Raw genomic sequence first — 22734 nt, 5'->3', positions numbered from 1 at the left:
TGACTCTTGATTTCGGCTCAGGTCATGATTTCGGCTCAGGTCCTGGGATCAAGCCCCCTATGTTGGGTTCTGCGCTCAGCGGGGAGTCTACTTTGGGATTCTCTCTCCCCCTCTCGCTTTGCCCCTCTACCTGCTTGTACTCTCTCTGTGTGTCTCTCAAATAAATAAATAAATCTTTACAAAAATACAAAATAAAATAAAATAGAGGGAATATACGGGGCACCTGGCTGGCTCAGTTGGAAGAGCATGCGACTCTTGATCTTGGGGTCATGAGTTCAGCCCCATGTTGGGTGTAGAGATCACTAAATAAATAAATAAATAAAATAAAGGGAATATAAAAATACAGGGAATGGATTACACAGATAATGGAAGAATTGATAAACCAAACAGGGGACAATAAGGGACAGCCCAGAGATTAAGAATGGCAGGGAGCAACTATGGCCCCTAGGCTGGGGAGGGTCAAAGGCAGGAAGTGGTTCTACTGGAGCCCAGGGGCCAGGGTCACCCAGTGTAAACCTGTCTGGTAGGAGTTAGGGCCACAGAGGAGCTGTAATCACTACTAGAGATGCTATCTGAGGCAGAGTGGGAGGTGAAGAAATACTCTGGCTTCTCGGTACTCCTTGCTTCCAACCATCCACTAATACTTCCTATTGTCCAAATCAGTTAGAAGCCGAATATGTTCAGGGGCGCCTGGGTGGCACAGCGGTTAAGCGTCTGCCTTCAGCTCAGGGAGTGATCCCAGCGTTATGGGATCGAGCCCCACATCAGGCTCCTCCGCTATGAGCCTGCTTCTTCCTCTCCCACTCCCCCTGCTTGTGTTCCCTCTCTCGCTGGCTGTCTCTATCTCTGTCAAATAAATAAATAAAATCTTTAATTAAAAAAAAAAAAAGAAGCCAAATATGTTCTTTCTGCTTGGAAGCTTGCAAGATTTTTGTACTGGATTTTTAAATTCTAAAATCATACTTTCTGGTTCTGCAGTCTTTTTTGTGCTCCAATTCCACATCCTTGGGAGTTCTCATTACTTCTTGTTATAGTTTATTATTTAACAAACATGTATACGACCGGAACTGTTCGAAACATTTTACAAATATTAATTTAATTATTTAATAATTCTCTTCTGACTCTTCCTTTCTACATTAATGGGAGCCACCTGTCTAATTGTTCAAGTTAGTCTTCCTCCCTCTAGTTAATCATTTTCCTTAAATGGGTTATTTCTCTTTGCCTTCTTGTGATTTTGACTCCTTAGCAATTAGGTCAGACAATTAACATCTCCCGAGCAGTGGTAAACCAATGAATGGTAGAAGGTTAAGTAGTTTTTGTTTTTGTGGGTCAGAAATAAACTAGATGAAGAGCCATTATGCCTTTGTGAGGCACAGGGAGGAAGCCCCTCTGTCCCATGTCTCCCTGAATACAACTGGAAATCTCTTCCAACCGTAGGAATTCAGACCAACAAAATAGTTTTCCTGGAGGTCCACCATGGTCAGCTGAATCAGGCTGCTGTAGGACCTCAGGAAAGCAGGTAGGCAGGCCCAGGCTTCATACAACAGGGTGAACTTTCTCAGAGAACCACAAAATCACTGTCATTATCCCAGGTTTCCAACAGATCTGCCCTGTCCTCTTCCACTATCCCTTGACTCTCACCCAGCTTTAAGGGGATAGAACAGTCTCAGCCAACCGAAAGAGTAACTCCAGAGACAAGATCTCCTATTTGAAGTGTCCCACACTGGGCAAAAATGGTCAGGCACTAGCACCCCTGCCATGCTTACTCATTAGCTGGAGGCTGCCCAAGAAGAGCATGACCTTGGCTTGAATCTGTTCTTCATCCCCACTAGAGGATCCTAAAAGAAATACGGCCTTAGATGCAGCTTCCAGGCTCCATCACCTTGCCTACACTGGCTGTTGGGTTATTCTCAAGCAGAACTGAGTAGAAAGAGTGTGCTAGGGACATTTGTTCAAGGTGCCATCTTCCCAGAAATTGAGAATAAACCTTTAACAACCACTAAAAAACCCTCAAAAATATAGAGAATGAATTGATTTTACTATGTTGTATGTATTTGTGGCTCTCTTTATGTTTATCCTACTTGAGATCCATTGAGCTTCATGAATGTGTACAATAAGTTAATCATCAATCAAATACTTTTCAGTTAGTTCATTTCAAACAACTTGTTTAACTTAATTTTAAAACTAATTAGTGCTTGATGAAATAAAACTCATACAGAAGCATATAAAGTAAAAAATAAAATTGTGCCCACCCTTAACTTCCCCTAAATTCCTAGTAATTACCATAAACAACAGCTTGATATGTATCTTTCCAAATTTTTTTCAGTGTACATTTAGATCTATGGCTATATAATTGATTTTCTGAACATTTTTAATTTGGGGGAGTGTAAATACAAAAAAGCTTTGTCTCAGGGCACCTGGGTGGCTCAGTCGGTTAAGCGTCTGCCTTTGGCTCAGGTCGTGATCCCAGGGTCCTGGGATCAAGCCCCACTTCAAGCTCCCTGCTCAGCAGGGAGTCTGCTTCTCCCTCTCCCTCTGCCTGCCGCTCCCTCTGCTTGTGGGTGTTCTCTCTGTCAAATAAATAAAATCTTAAAAAAAAAAAAAAAGCTTTGCCTCGAACCATTCTGCTCAAACAGTATCTTTTCCCATCCCAGGTCAGGCCTGACCTCTATCGCTCTTTCATTCTCCTTCCCCTTGCTCAGCTGGTTCTGGGTCCCCTAGGGTAAGGGGCGGTGGGGGGTTAGAGGAAAGGAGCCAAGTGCTTTGTTTCTGTTGTTTTGTTTTCCTTTTTTTAAAAAAAGATTTTATTTATTTGTCAGAGAGAGAGAGAGAGCACAGGCAGGGGGAGCAGCAGGCAGAGAGAGAAGAAGGCTCCCCACTGAGCAAGGAGCATGATCCAGGACTCGATCCCAGGACCCTGGGATCATGATCTGAGCTGAAGGTAGCCGCTTAACTGACTAAGCCACCCAGGCATTCCCAAGTGTTTTGTTTTTGATGTTTTGTTTTTGTTTTTATTTTACTTATCTGGCCTCTTTTGTAGCTCTCTCCTGCCTATTATAGGCTGGCCTTGATGTCCTCGGTGTGGCAGATACTCCTAATGCTTGCTTTTGGGGAGGTAGAGGTTAGGAAGACACATACATAGATTCTTCAGAGATGCCAAAAAATCTCCACATTGCACAGTTCCCCAGTTTGAACACTGGGCTCTCTTGCTGATTTACTTGCAACCTTCCTTCAGTTCCTATCCCTGATAGTATACCTCATGGCCTCTTACTACTGGGGACCCCTCACCTCAACAGGTTGCCTGCTGAAAGCAGGATAACTTCGCAACAGCTGGAGTCCAGCTTCATTTGGAGGCGCCTACTTGTTGCTTGGGAGACTCGACGATCCTCACCATGCCTACCGGTGCGAGAACAAGCTCCCCCACTTCTGCCTTCTCTCCTTACCCTGCTGTCATAGGTTATTTTATTCCACGGGCAGCATTCTCGGGGGGAGAAGTCAGAATCATTCCCTATGTTCACAGGTGCCCTCAAATTCCAGGAGGCAAGTGTCAAGTTCTCAAAAATTCTTTCACCACCCTCCACTCTGGTGGCGCTCCCAGGTAGTCCCCTGTGGCAGGCTCTCCCTTCAAGAAAGAATTTGCCAGTTAGCTGCAAGGAGTGAAGGTAGCTGACAGCCTCCAGCTGTAGCACCTTCAGGATCCACTGCAGTGTTTCAACCAAGATGCTCTTTCTGGGCATCCTCCAGCCAATGACAACTGAGCATGGCAGGGGTACGAGGACCCGTCCATTTTCTGCCCGATATGGGATTCCTCTAACAGGCAATCTCTGCTCCAAAGTTCACCACTGGGCTGGCTGAAACTTTGTCAGCTCTGCATTGTTGTTTCAGGTTCTTTCTGCCGAATCGTACTTTCTGCCCCCTTTGAAGATGTCATAGCTGCATCGCCATCTGCACACTCTCCCTGCTCAGTTGTGCACCTCCCCTCCCGCCATTTCTTTTCACAGGTGTGAAATGTGTATCATCGTCTGAAGTTTTCCTTATCCAATTCTCCTTCCCTCTCTTGACGTCTCCCAGGAGTTTACCTACTCCGTAAGCTTCTGACACTCTTAACTCACTCTTAGCATCTGCTTCCCTGAGGACCCAAAGTTCTGCAGCTCAACAGCCACCCTCGCTTTGAGGGGTTCTCTTGGATCCCCCACATTTGAACAGGAAAACCACAGCATTCATCACCTTAGTCTGTCAACTCCTGAATCTGATGTCTGGTTTGTGTGTCAACGAATTCGCCTCCGATTTCTGGTCTTCTCTTCGTATGGACTTAGTGAGGTGGTAAGGATGATGGCTGAAGAAGCAATTCCATATTGTTGTGAGTGCTGGAGGGGGTGCCTGGCTGGTCCTTGGTCCATTCTTTAGAAAGTGGACCTCACACTGTGGGGCTGGTGTGGGCCACGGACTGGTGGCTGATTCTGGACTGGGTGCCCTACACCAAGGGCAAGTTTACGGATGATGAAACTGACCCTCTTCATACCCCTCTGGTGTCCACTGGTGCTGCTCTCCTTCCATGCTAGTTCCTGCCGTGCCTGGACCAGCCCACGCCCTCAGGATGCACCTCAAGGAAATTGACAGCATAACTTAGGACTCTGTTTCTGAAAATAGCTTTCATGTTTGAATGCACAGAGCATTAAACCTTGCTCTGAAACCTGCAGGAGGAGGAGAAGGAGGAGGAAGTGGACCTCAGCTTTGAGCATTAGCAAAATTCCAAAACAGGACAATTCTCATTCGAATTTTACATGCACACACACATGTTATATGCACACAGATATGTTTATATATAATGTTGTTTATAATACTGAACTCATGCTATTTATTTTTACACTTGCTTTTAAAAATCCATACAATATATAGACTGTCCAACACCAAGAATGAACCCTAAGGTAAACTATGAACTTTGGGTGATAATGATGTGTCAACATAGGTTCATCAATTGTAACAAATATACCACTATGTTATACGATGTCAATTGTGTGTGTGGGGGGGGGTTGTGCATGTGTGGGGACCAGGAGTATTTGAGAATGCTCTGTACTTTCTGCTCAATTTTACTGTAAACCTAAAACTGCTCTAAAAATAAAGTTTATTAATTTAAAAGAAGGTTTAAAATGTGACAATAGCAACTTACCTAATTCTTTTCACTGTTATGTAGAATTCTACTACATGGGTTACTACGATTTATTTAACCAGTCCCCTATATTGAAGGGTTTTTCATCAATTTTTCATCTTTGCAAATAATTCCACAATGATCAATACTATATATCCAGCTTTAAGTATTTCTGCACAATAGATTCACCAAAGTGTAGTGGCTCGGTCAAAGAGTCTGGACCTTTAAAATATCTATAGATACAAAATATTTATAGATATACAAAACGCTTTCCAACAATACTGACCCAGTGTATAATCCCACCACAGTGTTCGGTGGCTGTTTCTCTGCACCCTTGCCAACCCTGGAAATTGTCAATATTTTGAATCTTTACCAATCTGATAGGTCAAATGAAATATTTTGATTTGTATTTCTTTGGTTATTAATGAGGTGGAGTATCTTTCATATATTCATTAACCATTTGTATATTCTCATATCCTTTGTCCATTTTTCTAATGTGTTGTTGGTCTTATTGATTTGTAAGAGTTCTTTTTTGTAATAAGTAAAGTCTTATCTGTCCTATGTGTTGCAAATATATCTTATCAATTTGTTTGGGTTTTTTGAGATTTTATTTTATTTTTTTAAGGATTTTATTTATTTGAGAGAGAGTGAGAGAGAGAACAAGCACGAGAGGGGGAAGGGTCTAAGGGAGAAGCAGACTCCCTGCTGAGCGGGGAGCCCGATGAGGGACTCCATCCTGGGATACCAGGATCAGGACCTGAGCCGAAAGCAGTTGCTTAGCCAACTGAGCCACCCAGGCACCCCAATTTGTTTTGTTTTTTTAAGATTTATTTTTTTTCTTTATTTTAGAGAGAGAGCAGGAGAGCAGGGAGAGGGGCAGAGGGAGAGAGAGGGAGAGGGAGAGAATCTCAAGCTGACTCCCCGCTCCCAGGGCTCTACGCAATGACCCTAAGATCAAGACCTGAGCCAAAGTCAGGAGTCAGACACTTAACTGACTGCACCACCCAGGCGCCCCTGGTTTTTTAATCTTTATTTATGGTGTTTTATGCTTTGCAGGTTTTAAAGGTTTTTTTATGTAGTTGAATTTATGTCTTTTTGCTCTTAGAGCTTCTTGGTTTTGTGCCATGCTTACAAAAGCCTCACCCATTTTTTTTCTTATACTATTTTTATGGTTCTATTATATCTTTGGTACATTTCAATGTATTTTGGAATAAGGAATGAGGTAGTACATCATCTTTATTTTTCCAACTGGCTAGCTAGTTTTCCAGACACCTTCACTAGACAATGTTATCTTTTCTCTACTGATTTCAAAATGCTACCTTTATCAAAATCTAAATTGTTGTTTGCACTTGGTTTATTTCTAAACCTTCTATTCTGCTTCTTTTTTTTAAGTAGGCTCCACACTCAACTTGGGGCTTGAACTCATGACCCTGAGATGAAGAGTTGCACGTTCTACCACCAGCCAGGCACCCCTGTTTCTTACTATTTTAATTACCATATCATACTGTTAAAATTGTAACCTTACAATTGTTTTAATACCTAGTACAGCTAGATTTCCCACTAATTTATTTTTCATAACTTTCCCAGATATTCTTGCAAGTTTTTACTTAGACAAATCTTTTTTTTTTCAAAGATTTTATTTATTTATTTGAAAGCAAGAGATAGCAAGAAAGAGCATGAGGAGGGGTGCGGGGGAGAAGCAGGCACCCTGCTGGGATCCTGACCTGAGCCAAAGGCAGATGCTTAACTGACTGAGCCACCTAGGAGCCCCTACTTAGATGAATCTTTAAGATCATTTTTTCAACTATCCCAAAAGTACTATGGGGTTTTAAAATCAGGATTGCTATAGGGGCACCTGGCTGGTTCAGTTGGTAGAGCATGCAACTCTTGATCTCAGGGTTGTAAGTTCAAGCCCCATGTTGGGTGTAGAGATTACTTAAACATAAAATCTTAAAAAAAGAAAATAAAATCAGAATTGCTATAAATTTATAAATCAATTTAGGAGTAATCAATACCCTCACAAAATTCAACCTTTTGATGTCCTCTGGAAAAATTAGTTTCCCTATATAGGTTTTACACAATTTCTTCATTAATACTGTATTTCATGGCACCTATAATGGGCAAGGCACTGTTTAAGATGTTAGACATAAAAAATAAAGTTCCTGTTTTGGTGGAGCTCACAATCTAATGGGAGGAAAAAAAAGAGCATTTAAAAAAACCAAATAAACATTTAATATGACATTGATGATAACTGCTATAAAGAAAATAAAGCTGGGGGCACCTGGGTGGCTCAGTCAGTTAAGAGTCCAACTCTTGATTTTGGCTCAGGTCATGATCTCAGGGTCGTGAGATCAAGCCCTACATTGGGCTCCATGCTCAGCAGGGAGTCTGCTTGAGATTCTCTATCTCTCTCTCCCTCTCCCCCGCCCCCGTCCATGTGTGTGCACGCACATGCTCTCTCTCTCCCAAATAAATAAAACCTGAAAAAAAGAAAAGAAAAGAAGCCTGGATCAGAGGATAGAGAATAAAGGGAGAGGAATGCTGTTTTATATAGAGTGGTCAGGGAAGGCCTTTCTGATAGGTGAAACTTGATCGGAAACTTAAAGGAGGTGAACAAAGCAGCCATGTGAATATCAGGGCATTACAGGAAGTAAGTACAAAGCTCTAAGGCTCAAGCATGTTTGGTGTGTTTGAGGAACAGCAAGGAAGCTGGTGTGACTGAAGTGCAGGTGTTAAGATCTGAGTGGTAACTAGGGGCCAGGTTATGTAAGTCCTTACAGGTCATGGGAAGGACTTTGAATTTTATTCTGAGTGGGTTTAAAAGCCACTGGGAGGTTTTATTTTTTATTTTTACTTTAAAAAAAGATTTATTTATTTATTTTATATAGAGAGAGTGTGTGTGCGTGGGGGGGAGGGGCAAAGGGAGAGGGAGAAAAGCAGACTCCCTGCTGAGTGCAGAGGGGGAGCCCAATGCAGGGCTGGATCCCATGACCCTGAGACCACCACCTCAGCAGAAATCAAGTCAGATGCTCAACTGACTGAGCCACCCAGGCGCCCCACCACTGGGAGGTTTAAAAAAAAGAAGTTTCCTGTCTGATTTATTCTTTTAGATATCACTGTCATTTCCATATGGAGAATAGGGGAATAAAAGTGGAAACAGGGAGACCAGTTACGTCCAGGAGAGAGATGATGGTAGCTTGGGCTAGGGTGGTGGTGGTGAGGGTTTTGTGTGGTCAGAACACAAAGAAGTAAGCCAGGGGCCTCTTCTATCCACAGGCATTTGCCAATCTAGAGGTGCTCCTTAAGGGGGGTAGCAGATGAGACAATGAGTTAGTGACCTGAAGCTACCAGAAATGTAGACCCAAGACCCTGGATAACCTCTTTCTCTCTCTCTCTCTCTCTCTCTGTCACACACACACACACACACACACACACACACACACACACACAGAGGAAACCGTGGACAGGCAAGCACTGCTTATAGTGGGAACTGGGAACCAAAGAGATGGAGCTCAATTGGAGGTGAGTACCAGCCAAAGTGGGACTCCTAGTGCAACACAGACCCTATTCTGGAGACAGCACTCAGAGGACTGCACTCTGGAAATGGGGACACAAAAAGTCCTCAAGCATCGCTTCCAGACTGCTAATGCCTTCAGGTGAGACACCAGGTGACTGGTGTGAGATTTGAGAGAGGGAAGAAACCCACAGAGGTTTGCGAAGCATGCAGGGATGCTTTTATCCTAAGGGTGTTTGCCTACTCCCAAGATGCATCTGAGAAGCTGAGTTGCTCTTTCAGTAGCCTCATGGAACTAGGCGTACAAGAGTTGGAATCTGGGGTAAACTATTCCCTGCTTTGGGCTTGGAAACTAAAGGATTACACTCTGGGAGTAAGGATGACCCAGAATTAAATCAGTCTTCCTTAAGTCTACATTTCAATTTTGTCATTTAAACAGCTCGGAAAACATCAAGGTTTAAACTTGGATTAAGGTTATCTCATATTCTTAGTACCTCCAGGCACCTGGAGAGGAGCAAACAAATCTTTTCTAGGAAAAGAGAATATCCCAGACTTCAAATTATTTCTATAAACAATTTTCAAATATGACATCCAACACATAAGTAAAGGTAACCAGATCCACAGTGAGAGACAACACTCAATGAGCAAGAACCATCAGAAACGGTAGACAATAGAAACAGACTCATTAGGGTGCTAATACTGAGCAAAGCCTTATTTAAACATTTCTCAAGGAACTAGAAATTAGAAAAGTGATAGTACGGTTTTGAAAACAAACCAACTAGGGGCACCTGGGTGGTTCAGCTCGTTAAACATCTGCCTTAGGCTCGGGTCATGATCCCGGGGTCCAGGGATCGAGCCCCGCATCGGGCTCCTTGCTCAGCGAGGAGTCTGCTTCTCCCTCTCCCTCTGCCGCTCCCCTTGCTGGTGCTCATTGTCTCTCTTTCAAATAAATAAAATCTTAAAAAAAAAAAGAAAAGAAACCAACTAGAAATTATACAAGTGAAAATTATAACCAAAATTAAGATCTTGGTAGATAGGTTTCAGAGAAGATTAAACACAGCTAAAAACAGAATCAATTAACCAGAAGAGAAACTAAAGGAAATTGTTCAAATAAATCTATCTTCTCAACTGCAGACCAAGGAGCCAGAAGATAATAGAAAGAGATCTTTTTTTTTAAAGATATATTTATTTATTTATTTATTTATTTATTTATTTATTTATTTGACAGAGAGAAAGAGCACAAGCGGGGGAACAGCAGGCACAAAGACAGGGAGAGGGAGACGCAGGCTCCCTGCTGAGCAGAGAGCCCAGTGTGGGGATCAATCCCAGATCCCAGGACTCCGGGATCATGACCCAAGCTGAAGGCAGACACCCAACCGACTGAGCCACCCAGGCACCCCTAGAAAGAGATCTTTAAAGTATTGAAAGTATACTTTTAATGCCAACTTAGTCACACCAATTCTATACAGGTGAAAATAGCTTTCAAAATTGAAGAAAAATATGGGAAACACAGAAAAAAAGAACAAGGCAGCTTCATTCATAATTGCTAAACCTTGGAAGCAACCAAGATGTTCTTCAAAAAGTGAATGTGGATAGGGGCGCCTGGGTAGCGCAGTCGTTAAAGCGTCTGCCTTCGGCTCAGGGCGTGATCCCGGCGTACCGGGATCGAGTTCCACATCGGGCTCCTCCGCTATGAGCCTGCTTCTTCCTCTCCCACTCCCCCTGCTGTGCTCCCTCTCTCGCTGGCTGTCTCTCTGTCACATAAATAAATAAAATCTTTAAAAAAATAAAAAAAATAAAAAAATAAAAAAAAAAGTGAATGTGGATAAATAAACTGTGGTACATCCAGGGACGCCTGGGTGGCTCAGCCGATTAAATGTCTGCCTTCGGCTCAAGTCATGATCTCAGGGTCCTGGGATCAAGCCCCACGTTGGGCTCCCTACATCTCCCTCTCCCTCTGATCCTCCTCCCTGCTTGTGCTCTCTGTCTCAAATAAATAAATAAAATATTTAAAAAATAAAAATTACGGGCGCCTCAGTGGCTCAGTTATTTAAGCAACTGCCTTCGGCTCAGGTCATGATTCCGGAGTCCTGGGATTGAGTCCCAAGTCGGGCTCCCTGCTGAGCAGGGAGTCTGCTTCTCCCTCTGACCCTCCCCCCTCTCATGCTCTCTTTCTTTCTCTCAAATAAATAAATAAAAATCTTTAAAAACTAAATTAATTAAATTAAAAATTAAAGAATAAACTGTGGTACATCCAGACGATGGACTATTATTCAGTGTTAAAAAATGAAATGAACTATCAAGCTATAAAAAAGACATGGAAGAATCTTAAATGTATATTACTAAGTGAAAGAAACCAATCTGAAAAGGCCATATACTCTATGAATCCAACTACATATATGACATTCTGAGAAAGGAAAACTATGGAGACAGTAAAAAGATCAGTGGTTGCCAGGGGCTTGGGGAGGGAGAAAGGAATAGGAGCACAGAAGATTTTTAGAGCAGTGAACTCTTTTTTTTTTTAATTTTTAGTAATCTCTACACCCACCATGGAGCTTGAACTCATGACCCCCGGATCAAGAGTTGTATGCTGTTCTGACTGAGCCAGCCAGGCACCCCTAGAACAGTGAACTATTCTGTATAACATATAATGGAGGATACATGTCATTACACATTTGTCAAAAACCACAGAATACATAACACAACGAATGAACCCTAACATAAACTATGGCCTGCTACAACACGGATGAACCTTGAAGACATTATGCCAAGTGAAGAAGCCAGTCACAAAGGACCACATATTATATATTTCCATTTATATGAAATATCAGACAGGAATTGTGAGGAAGAGGGGCACTTGGGTGGTTCAGTCGGTTATGCATCCAACTCTCGGTTTTGGCTCGGGTCATGATCTCAGGGTCGCAGGATTGAGCCCCACACTGGGCTTCACGCTCAGCAGGGGGTCTGCTTGAGATTTTTCTCTCTCCCTCTCCCTTTGCCCCTCCCCCCCACTCGTGCACACACGCACACACTCTTTCTCAAATAAATAAAATCTTTTTTTTAAGATTTTATTTATTTATTTGACAGAGATAGAGACAGCCAGCGAGAGAGGGAACACAAGCAGGGGGAGTGGGAGAGGAAGAAGCAGGCTCCCAGCGAGGAGCCTGATGCGGGGCTCGATCCCAGAACGCCAGGATCATGCCCTGAGCCGAAGGCAGACGCCTAACAACTGAGCCACCCAGGAGCCCCTCAAATAAATAAAATCTTTAAAGGAATTGTGAGGAAGAGAGGAGGCTTCTTCAGGGCACCAGCAGTGGTAAAACATGATAACATCACTTAGATTTCATACTCAGGAGACAGTCACACCGTGACTAAGTAAATACTAAGAACAGGTTTGAGATCTGGTGGATCTGAACACTAAGAGTCAAAAGGAAGGTGCCTCAAAACTGCACTGAACAAAAGGTTTAAGAAAGAAGGCAGTAACTTGGAAGGGAGAAGTATCTATTGGAGGAATAGCATCACAGAATCAGAAGTTCAAGGATCCTTCCCCCCAAAAAGCATCATTTATTAAAGAAACTGTACTTCATCATGTCAACAGAAGAGGGTGCTCTTGAACCAATAAACCAAATAAGGCATCTAAACTCCTTTTCCTCTATTGCATCAACTATTACTGCTGAACCAAGAACTCCCACAACACTTTATAATGACTAGAAAAGGAACCCAACATCGGCCCAAAGCTACTATAAGAAAAAAAAATGAGTTAAATATATTAAACAAGCAATTACAGATATGAAAGAATACTATGAATCAGAAATTCAACAAATCAGAATAGGAACAAATAGGAAAATGTGAAGTGAGTGCTGACTGAACTCAGGAAAAAAAATTGAAGAAAAAGACAAAATCATCTCAGAAGAGCAAATTATGAAGTAGCCAAAGGAGAACTGATATGATCAAAAAATACAGGAAAGGAAAGAAATAATGACAATGAAAAAGAGCCAGGAGAACCAAAACTAAATAAAGAGGTAAAAAGGAAACTGCTAGATATAATATATCTGGAATCTCTTGAAAAGAAAAAGCAAATAATGAACAGAAGTAATATTTTTTTTAAAGATTTTATTTTATTTATGTGACAGAGAGACAGCCAGCGAGAGAGGGAACACAGCAGGGAGAGTGGGAGAGGAAGAAGCAGGCTCCCAGCCGAGGAGCCCGATGTGGGACTCGATCCCGGAACGCCAGGATCACGCCCTGAGCCGAAGGCAGACGCTTAACGACTGCGCTACCCAGGCGCCCCAGAAGTAATATTTTTTAATTAAAATCTCAACAAAACACTCTAGAGTAAAAGAACACCTGATTCTACATATTTAAAGAGCCCGTTTTAGGGGCTCCTGGCTGGCTCAATCTGTGGAGCATGTGACTATTGATCTCGGGGTTATAAGTTCGAGCCCCACATCACACTGGGTGTAGAGATTACTTAAAATAAAATTTTTTAAAAAATAAAAAATAAATAAAGAGTCCATTTTATAATTGGGATAACTGAACATCAACTGTGAGACAGTCTAATAAAACAGACATTAATGATAAAGAAAAAAATCCTTTGGATCTACAGGCAAAAAGAATAAAAACTGAAAACAAGTGACCTACAAAAAAGAAAATCAGGTGGCATCAAACCACTTGATAGGATTATATAAAGTAAGACAAGAGTGAAGAAACACTTTAAAGAAACTCAAGTAATAAAATTGTGTGCCACGGATTCTAGTTTTAAACTTTCAAGAACTGAAGATATTTTGTATTCAAGAACTCTTTCTGAGGATTCTACTAGGGGTCAAGTTTCACCCAACTAAGAGATTGGAAATTTTTGGCAAAAGAACAGATAATGAGAATTGAATAGGTTTAATTATAAATCTAAGACTAAAACAAATATGAGAATCAAGAGGTGAAAAGTGCTCTCTGACAAAGTAGAAATACCAAACGGGAGTGAAGGAGAAATGTAGAAGTAACTCAATGATTGCCATATAGGCCATAGGTGGGAGTCAAAGGATATCATTTTTTTAAAAGATTTATTGTTTCATTTGAGAGAAAGAGACAGAGAGACAGAGAGCACACAAGCGTGAGGCGGGGGGCAGAGGGAGAGAGTAGAAGAATCTCAAGCAGGCTCCATGCCCAGCTCCAGGCTCAACGCAGGGCTCCATCTCACGACCCTGAGATCATGACTTAAGCTGAAACCAAGAGTCAGATGCTCAACCGAGCCACCCAGGAGCTCCTCAAAGGGTATCATTTTAAACTAGCAAACCAAATAGTAGAAACCTAGGTGGTGAGGAAAATGGGGATGAAGAGCTGAGATCCTTAGCGATTCCAGAATAGAGCACTTCATCTATCCTAGTTGATGGCTTCACCTACGCTTCCTTATGCTCTGACCCTTGAGGTAGAGCTTAAAGTATTTCAAGTATCCAATAGGCTCCATGCTAGACAACCTCTCTCTCCCTTCTTTCCCACCAGCCTAGGCCATTCATTACATAACACTTCTCAATTCTGTTTAGTAACCTTATGGTGACACTCCCTCTCTCTCACATTCTCAACCCACAAAAAAAGAACACTTTACCTTCCTGCTTGCCGGCTGCCCCACTTCTAGCCAGAGAATCCAGCTTCCATTCAGCCCGCCAAAGGGCTTCCAGAGCAGCTTTATTTATCCAGATTCGCACAACACATTTGTCTGAAGGGGCAGCAGCCTGACTGCCAGCAGAACCAGATATTGAAAAGCTACTCTCTATTCCAGAAGATGGTTGAAATTTAAAGTTGTTTTTTAAAAATTCTAAGCTGTAACCATTTTCTTTATTTTTTTTAATATTTTATTTATTTGAGAGAGAACAAGCAGAGGGAGAGGCAGAGGGACAAGCAGACTTCCCACTGAGCAAGGAGCCCGACGTGGGGCTCGATCCCAGGACCCATGAGATCATGACCTGAGCCAAAGGCAGATGCTTAACCCACTGAGCCACCCAGGCACCCCAGCTGTAACTGTTTTCTTAGGCCATGCCCAGTTGCTTGCTAATTAAGCCATAAAAGCAGACACGAGGTAGGTAGTTCAGAAAAAAAATATGAAAGATAATGCTGTTTTTTTTTTGTTTGAGGTCAGTATTTCTTGTCATATTAAGGCAATATCCATCTATTCCTGTTTCAGTAAGGTTTTATAAAACATTATCATAAGGAAACATTGAATTCTCTCAGATGTCTTTTTAGACATATATCAAGAGGATCAGATGTTTTCTACCTTTCCCCTATTAATATAATGAATATTACAATACTAATATATTTCATTATACTGAAGCATCTTCGCATTTCTAAGATAAATTCCATGTGGTCATGGTTAATACGTGATGGTATTCTTTTGTTAGTATCTTATTAGAGTTTCTGCAGCAATATTTTAAGTGATAAATTTATTTTCAACAATCCCTTTTCCTTGACCGATTTTTTTCCTTCCAAATCTTCTTCTTTCAAGAGCAGTGCTCATATGCATACCACAGCCCAGCAACCATGTATGGTCTCTGTTCAGTCCAGGATTCCTTCACATACCATCTCTTAGCCCAACATAAAGGAGCCCTCATAGAGCCCACAGTCCTTAACCGTAGTAGCCACTGAGGTGAGGGATGGCCCTCTGCCCAGTTCAGGACCTTTATGCAGACTTCTACTCCCACAGTTGCTGAGCAGACAATCCTCTAACACGTACCGGACCAGTAGGATTTCTCCCTGTCTACATCCATACCACTATTTACCATAATAGGGCCCGCTTAAGATTCTTTCTCTCCCTCTGCCCCCCCATCTTCTCTCTCTCTCCCTCCCTCTCAAAAAAAGAAAGAAAGAAAGAAAGAAAGAAAGAAAGAAAGAAAGAAAGAAATTCTCTTTATCAGAAAATACCATAAGGTGGGGTGCCTGGGTGGCTCAGTCGTTAAGCATCTGCCTTCGGCTCAGGGCGTGATCCCAGAGTTCTGGGATCGAGCCCCACATCAGGCTCCTTCACTGGGAGCCTGCTTCTTCCTCTCCCACTCCCCCTGCTTGTGTTCCCTCTCTCGCTGACTGTCTCTCTCTCTGTCAAATAAATAAATAAAATCTTTAAATAAAAAAAAAAGAAAATACCATAAGGTGAAAAGACAAGTCACAGAATGGAGTAGATATCTGCAATAAATCCAGTAGAAAAAAAGGCTATTTTCCAAAATGAATAAAGAATTCCTACAAATCAATAATACAAAAGACAACATAATAGAAAAACAGGCTAGAGACTGGAGTAGTCACTCCACAAAACTGTAAATCCAACTAGATAATAAACGTATGAAAATTTGCTTAACCTCATTAGTAACCGGAGAAATGCAAATTAAAACCACAATGTGATGCTATTGTACACCCACTTGATTGGTGAAAATTAAAAGCCTGACACTAACAATGGCTGACAAGAACATGGAGAAATAATGAGACTGTAAATTGTTGCAACCACCTTTGAAAATTGTCTGATATTATTTACTAAATTTGAAAATATATGTATTTCATGGGTGAGCAGTTCCACACAGGTGTATCTGGCAGAAATACCTTCCCATGTACCCTATAATATATAATATACATATGTACATGCTTAACAGAAGCTGTCCTTCAAAAGTAGAATGAATAAAAACATGCCACATTCATCTAATGGACTACTACGTAACAATGAAAACAAACTACAGATACAAACAAGAACTGAGTGTAAAAAAAAAACTTATGGTGTAGAGAGTTGAGTTGGTTCTTGGTCACTTATGTGAGTGAGATTTGTATCACAGCTTACAGGGGCAGCAATAAAGTTAAGGTGCCTTCCTTTTTTTAAGATTTATTTGTTCTTCTTTTTTTTTTTTTTTACTAAAAGGCCACTTTATTTTTTTATAATAATTTTTTATTATGTTACATTAGTCACGATATAGTACATCTCTAGTTTTTGATGTAAAGTTCCATGATTTATTACTTGCGTACAACACCCAGTGCACCATGCAATACGTGCCCTCCTTAATACCCATCACCGGCCTATCCCAATCCTCCACCCCCCTCCCCTCTGAAGCTCTCAGTTTGTTTCCCAGAGTCCATAGTCTCTCATGGTTCATTCCCCTTTCTGTTTACCCTCCCTTCATTCTTCCCTTTTTTCTCCTACCGATCTTCCTATTTCTTATGTACCATAAATGAGTGAAACCATATGATAAGTGTCTTTCTCTGCTTGACTTATTTCACTTAGCATTATCTATTCTGGAGAGACAGAGAAAGAGAGCACAAGAAAGAGCAAGTAGGGGGAGGGGCAGAGGGAGAGAATCTTTAAGCAGACTCCCGGCTGAGCACACAGTGCTATGTGCAGCTCGACTCCACACCCATGAGATCATGTCCTGAGCCAAATGACGCTTAACTGACTGAGCCCCCCAGGTGCCCCAAAAGAATTTCATAATTTTAATGCACTTAAAATAATCAGTCTGTTCCTGGGCTCTCTGTTCTGCTCCACTGGCTTACTTATCTTTATTTGTGTTAATATCACAATGTATTAATCAATATAGCTTTACAATGAGTCTTGATATCTGCTATCGCAATTCCTCCCACCCTGTTCTTCAACAGTACCTTGGCTATCCTTGGCCCTGTGGATTTCCATGTGTGTTTTTGAATTAGCTTGTCAAATTCCACAAACAAAACCTGCTGGGATTTTAGTGGTAATCTACAGATTACATTGCATCTATAGATCATTGAATTGAATCTATAGATCATTTTACTTTTTTACAATTGTTGGTTCATTCCCTGGGTGAAATTTGAAACCACCTCCCCCCCACACACAAACACAGTGAGCAGGAAGAAACCCAAGAAAGAGGCAGAGCGCTCCAGATTGGTGGGAGGCAGTCTTCATAAGCAAGGGAGCTTCCATATATACAAAGCTTACTTTGGGTGGTCACATCCTCTCAATGACTTCCTCTGACAACAATATTTGGTCTTCTACTCCATGAACACAGTGTATCTCTTCATTAGTTTAAGTCTTCTTTTTTTAAAGATCCACCTACTTATTTTGGAGAGAGAGAGAGAGCAGTGGGGAGGGGCAGGGGAGAGAGAGAGAATCTCAAGCAGACTCCCTGCCAAGCGCAGAGCCCCACTCAGGGCTTGATCCAACACAGGAAAGAACAGGTGTTGGGGAGGATGTGGAGAAAGGGGAACCCTCTTGCACTACTGGTGGGAATGCAAACTGGTGCAGCCACTCTGGGAAACAGTATGGAGGTTCCTCAAAAAGTTAAAAATAGAACTAAACTATGACCTAGCAATTGCACTACTAGGTATTTAAACAAAGGATACAAAAATACAGATTCGAAGGGACACATACATCCCAATGTTTACAGCAACATTATCAACAATAGCTAAACTAGGAAAAGAGCCCAAAAGTCCATCAACTGATGAATGGATAAAGAAGTGGTATATGTATACAATGGAATATTACTCAGCCATCAAAAGGAATGAAATCTTGCCATCTGCAACAACGTGGATGGAGCTAGAGTGGATTATGCTAAGTGAAATAAGACAGGCAGAGATCTTACATTGGAAACCCGGGATGTACTGTATGGTGACTAACATAACATAGTAAAAAATCATTAAAAAAAAAAAGGCAGAGAAAGACAAATACCATACGATCTCACTTATATGTGGAGTTTAAGAAACAAAACAGATGAACATATGGGAAGGGGGGGAAGAGAGGGAAACAAACCATAAGACTCTTAATGATAGAGCACAAACTGAGGGTTGTTGGAGGGAGGAGGGTGGGGATGGGCTAAATAGGTGATGGGTATTAAGGAGGGCACTTGTCATATTGAGCACTGGGTGTTATATGTAAGTGATGAATCACTAAATTGTCCTCCTGAAAACAATATTACACTATATCTTAACTAACTAGAATTTAAATAAAAATGTGAAAAAGAAAAAAATGTTAATATGGCCAATTAAAACAATTGCTTCTTTTGTCAAAATATCCTTGCATTTCTGGGCATAAACCCAACCTATTCAAGATGTATTATCCTTTCCTCTATATATTGCTGGACTTGGTTTGCTAAAATTTGGCTTAGGAGTTTTGTACCTATGCTGGTGAATGAAATTGCCTATCATTTTGCCTTTCTCAAACTGTCCTTGTTGTTGTTCTGGTACCAAGGTTAGAGCAGCCTCATAAAATAAGTTGGACAATATCCTATTTCTACTCTCTGGAAGAGACTGGAGCTATTTCTTCTTCAAGTATTTATACGAACTCAATTGTGAAGCGCTCTGGGCCTGAAACTTTAATATTATTTGAGCTATTTTCTTTCTGTATTAATTTTGATAAGTTATGTTTTCAAAGAATGTATCCATTTTATTTAAATGTTAAAATGTCTGACATATGGGGCACCTGGGTGGCACAGTAGGTTAAGCATCCAACTCTTGGTTTCGGCTCAGGTCCTGATCTGCGTTGAGATGGAGCCTGTGTCAAGTTCCACGCTAAGTGCGGAGTCTGCTTGAGATTCTCCCTCTCCCTCTGCCCCTCCTGCTCATTCTCTCTCTTTGTCTCTCTCTCAAATAAATAAATCTTTTAAAAAAATGTCTGACATAAAGTAGGTCATGAAATTCTCTTATTGCCTAAATATCTTCTTGATGTTCAACTAATAAAATGCCTACAACATCAGTAGCTCTTTTGATGCTTTTAAATATTTTTTCATAGACTTTGTCCACATTTTTTACTTGTCTTTAGAAGGAAGGTTGGTCTGAATTACCCGGTCTGCCATTACCTTATACGGAAGACCTTAAGCAGTTCTTGGTTTAAGGTTTCCGGCATGTATTTCAAAGCTGTACATACAATTAGGTTGGTGGAAAGATCAGGAGTGGTACCCTGGGTACACCTTATTTCCTAATTTGGTGCTTCCCAGACTATTTCTTGTCATGGTACAGTTGAAGCAAAATTTAACTGAGTAAATTTGAAGAGCTAATTGGCTTTATTCAACAATTCATGAATCAGGCAGTATCCCATCTAGCAAGTAGAAAGGCGCTGTACAAAAGGGTTGTACAAAACGAAGGTTTGTATAGGCAGAAACAAGGAAGTTATTAGCAAAAGAAAGGATTGTTTCAGGTAAGATCACCTTCCCTTAGGAAGAAGGGCAAGGGGTCTTATCAAGCAGATTACTTCACTAGTGCTGATCCAGAAATTCCAGAATGACTGGTTAAAGGTCACGTTAATCTTGCAATTAAGTCTAGGTTTGCAATTGACTCCATTTGGGGCTTTTTTTTTAAAACAGTCCTCATGGAAACTGATTTTTTAGGGCACACTGTGGTAAATAGATAGATGGCTCATGGATAGAGATGATTAGCCTAGGGGCTCAGCCACACTAGTCCTTGCCTGGCTGTCCTGAGGACTGAGGAGGGCAATACATCAGGATCCCCTAGAACCCAGAAGGGGCACACCTGTGTGAAGTTGCAAATAATTTACAGAACTCTTCCCTAATTCTTCCCTCCTTTCTCCTCCGCAGCTCGCAATGCTCCCCTTTAAGCTGCTTCCCATTCAGGAGTCAATCCCTTACACCCACCTTCATACCCTATCTCTGTGCTGTATGCCCTCTCCCCAGAGGATAATGAAGTCCCTGCTCCCCCACTGCCTTCTTGAGCTCTGAAAACTCAGGCCTCTGGCTCCCACTGATTATTAGTGGATGTAATGAATAAAATTTTATTGCAACACAACTATACCCATTTGTTTATGTATTGTGCATGACTGCTTTCTCACTACACCAGAGTTAAGTAGTTGGAGATGTGGGAAACAAAGGCAGAAGAAAAATTATTAAATTTCCTCACTACTTACAAAGCCCATTGACAAGTCCTTGAAACAAGCAGAATGACATTCCTCTAGGGACTCAACTGCCTCGATGTAGACACTTGGCTAAGGGCAAAAGGCAATCTTAACCCTATCCTCCAGGATCCTGTGAGTCTACTTTAAACACATAGAAATTCCTTTGGAAGCTCCCTTTATCTCTACCCGCCCCCCTCAAGATACATGTTAGGAATCATCCTTTAAGCATATGGCCCACTGATACACATCTGAAGGGTCTCTTGACTGAGGGTTTACTAAACAGTAATAAATGACCTTTCCTAACAATAGCTAGCCCACTCAGGATCCTGGAAACCTTGTTTCCAAAATACCTTGGAGGTTTGTTCTGTCCCTAACCCCCTCCCAACTTGCAAGTATATAATGGGCTACTCTTCATGACCCCAGTGCAGCTGTTTCTCCCCACAGGTCCTGTCCCCGTGCTTCAATAAAATCACCTTTTTGCACCAAAGACATCTCAAGAATTCTTCCTTGGCCATCGGCTTTGAGCCCTAACATCTTTCCTACATCAGTTGGGGGAAATCGTACGGCCTGCAAAGCCTCAAATGCTTAGTATGTGGCCCTTTACAGAAAAAGTTTGCCAACCCCTGCACTAGAGGACTCTTCTCATTAGTGCAGCTTGTCTGGGAGAATAACAGCCTAAAAAGAGTGTAAAATTTAGTCTGTGGCCATAATCCTCTCAACCCTTTGACATGGGTTGACATTCTCATCCCATTTTACAGATGAGGAAACTGGGACACAGCCAGCAAGTGCCCCAGTGGAGATCTGACCCGGGCAGGCTGGGTCTACAAACTGGCTCCTAACTACTACAGAGGACTACCTCCCTTGTGGAGCAGAGCTAAGAATGCAAACTTTATCAGGTCTCCAAGCTGCTAATATCAGGATTCCAGAGCCCCATGAGGCAGTTAGCCTGTGGCTAGACTGAAGAAACATGCTCCCAGAACACCACTGGGACCCTGGCAGACAGATAATTGCACTATTCTCTACACCCTGTCTGCTTTCCTTGGTCACGTGTAGCCCCCGCCCCCACCTCCGAACTGTACTCTCCACACAGAGAAAAATACAAAGAATTTCATAAGTAGCACCCTACCATTCACTAGCAAATTCTAGCATTTTCTTCCATATGCTTCAGCATTTCGGTTATTAAGAAATAAAATATAACCCCAGTTGGAGCTCTCTCTGTACTTCTCCTGGATCTCTTTACCTTCCGTCTCCAAAGGTAGCCACGGTAATGAAATTGGAGTTTCTTTCCCATGCATGCTAGAACTCTTTACTAGCCTGCCTTTTCAAAAATTTCATCATCCAAAAAAAAAAAAAAATTTCATCATCCGGCCTAGGCAAGAAATACTAGTTCTTCGGGTTCATAGTCTCTCCAACCATTTTCATCCTTCCTCTGGGGAGGTAGGTATCTTTGAACCTGGTTGTTTAGAGTCCAGTGTCTTTGTTCTCAATGATCCTAATCATGGGTGTGGTTGCCAGGCAAGGGGTGGGGGTGGAGGTAAACAGAACTGGAGCAGTGACTGAGTTATTAGTCTGACACAAATAAGCGCTTCCCATCTCATTCTGTTACATCCGCTTGCCACTCACAGGGCTAAAGCAAGAAGTGCTTGCTATGAGGGCCTTGGCCAAAATTGTGTTCCAGAACTTAGGCTGAACTGGGCAAGGTTACCCAGAGCAGGTGAAAAGATCTTGGTCAAAGGGATGAGGGAGGGAGGAAGAAGGCCTGAAGTCACAACTATGGTGTCTCTCCCAATCCGATGGGGGCCCCCAAATGTGGGGCAACCTGATGCGGTGGAAACCGGTGCCCCAGCGGTGAAAGAATTCACCCAAGGTCAAACAAAGGAGTTAGAAGTTTATTGAATACACCACAAGGGAGCAAAGCAGAGATTGTCTGCAAGGAGGCAGTGGGTGGGGGCTGTATTTAAAGGGGGAAGGTAAGGAGGGAGGGGGACGAATAGAATTTTCCCTTTCTTTTTTTAAAGATTTTATTTATTTATTCGACAGAGATAGAGACAGCCAGCGAGAGAGGGAACACAAGCAGGGGGAGTGGGAGAGGAAGAAGCAGGCTCCTAGCGGAGGAGCCTGATGTGGGGCTAGATCTCAGAACGCCAGGATCACGCCCTGAGCCGAAGGCAGACGCCCAACCGCTGTGCCACCCAGGCGCCCCAGAATTTTCCCTTTTTTGGTAACCGCGCCTGGTTG

General features: G+C 42.0%; 1 long non-coding RNA gene across 4 annotated transcripts in view; it reads right to left on the bottom strand.

Annotated features, from left to right (window-relative positions):
• Window positions 1–22734, bottom strand: part of LOC123797201 (uncharacterized) — a 79687-nt gene that overhangs the window by 17176 nt on the left and 39777 nt on the right. The gene's annotated exons all lie outside the window — the stretch shown is intronic.

Source organism: Ursus americanus, chromosome X (assembly GCF_024610735.1).
Source record: "Ursus americanus isolate L20-20 chromosome X, mUrsAme1.1.p, whole genome shotgun sequence".
Taxonomy (NCBI): Eukaryota; Metazoa; Chordata; class Mammalia; order Carnivora; family Ursidae; genus Ursus; species Ursus americanus.
Note: the sequence above shows the minus strand (reverse complement) of the source record. Positions and strands in the feature narration are given on the sequence as shown.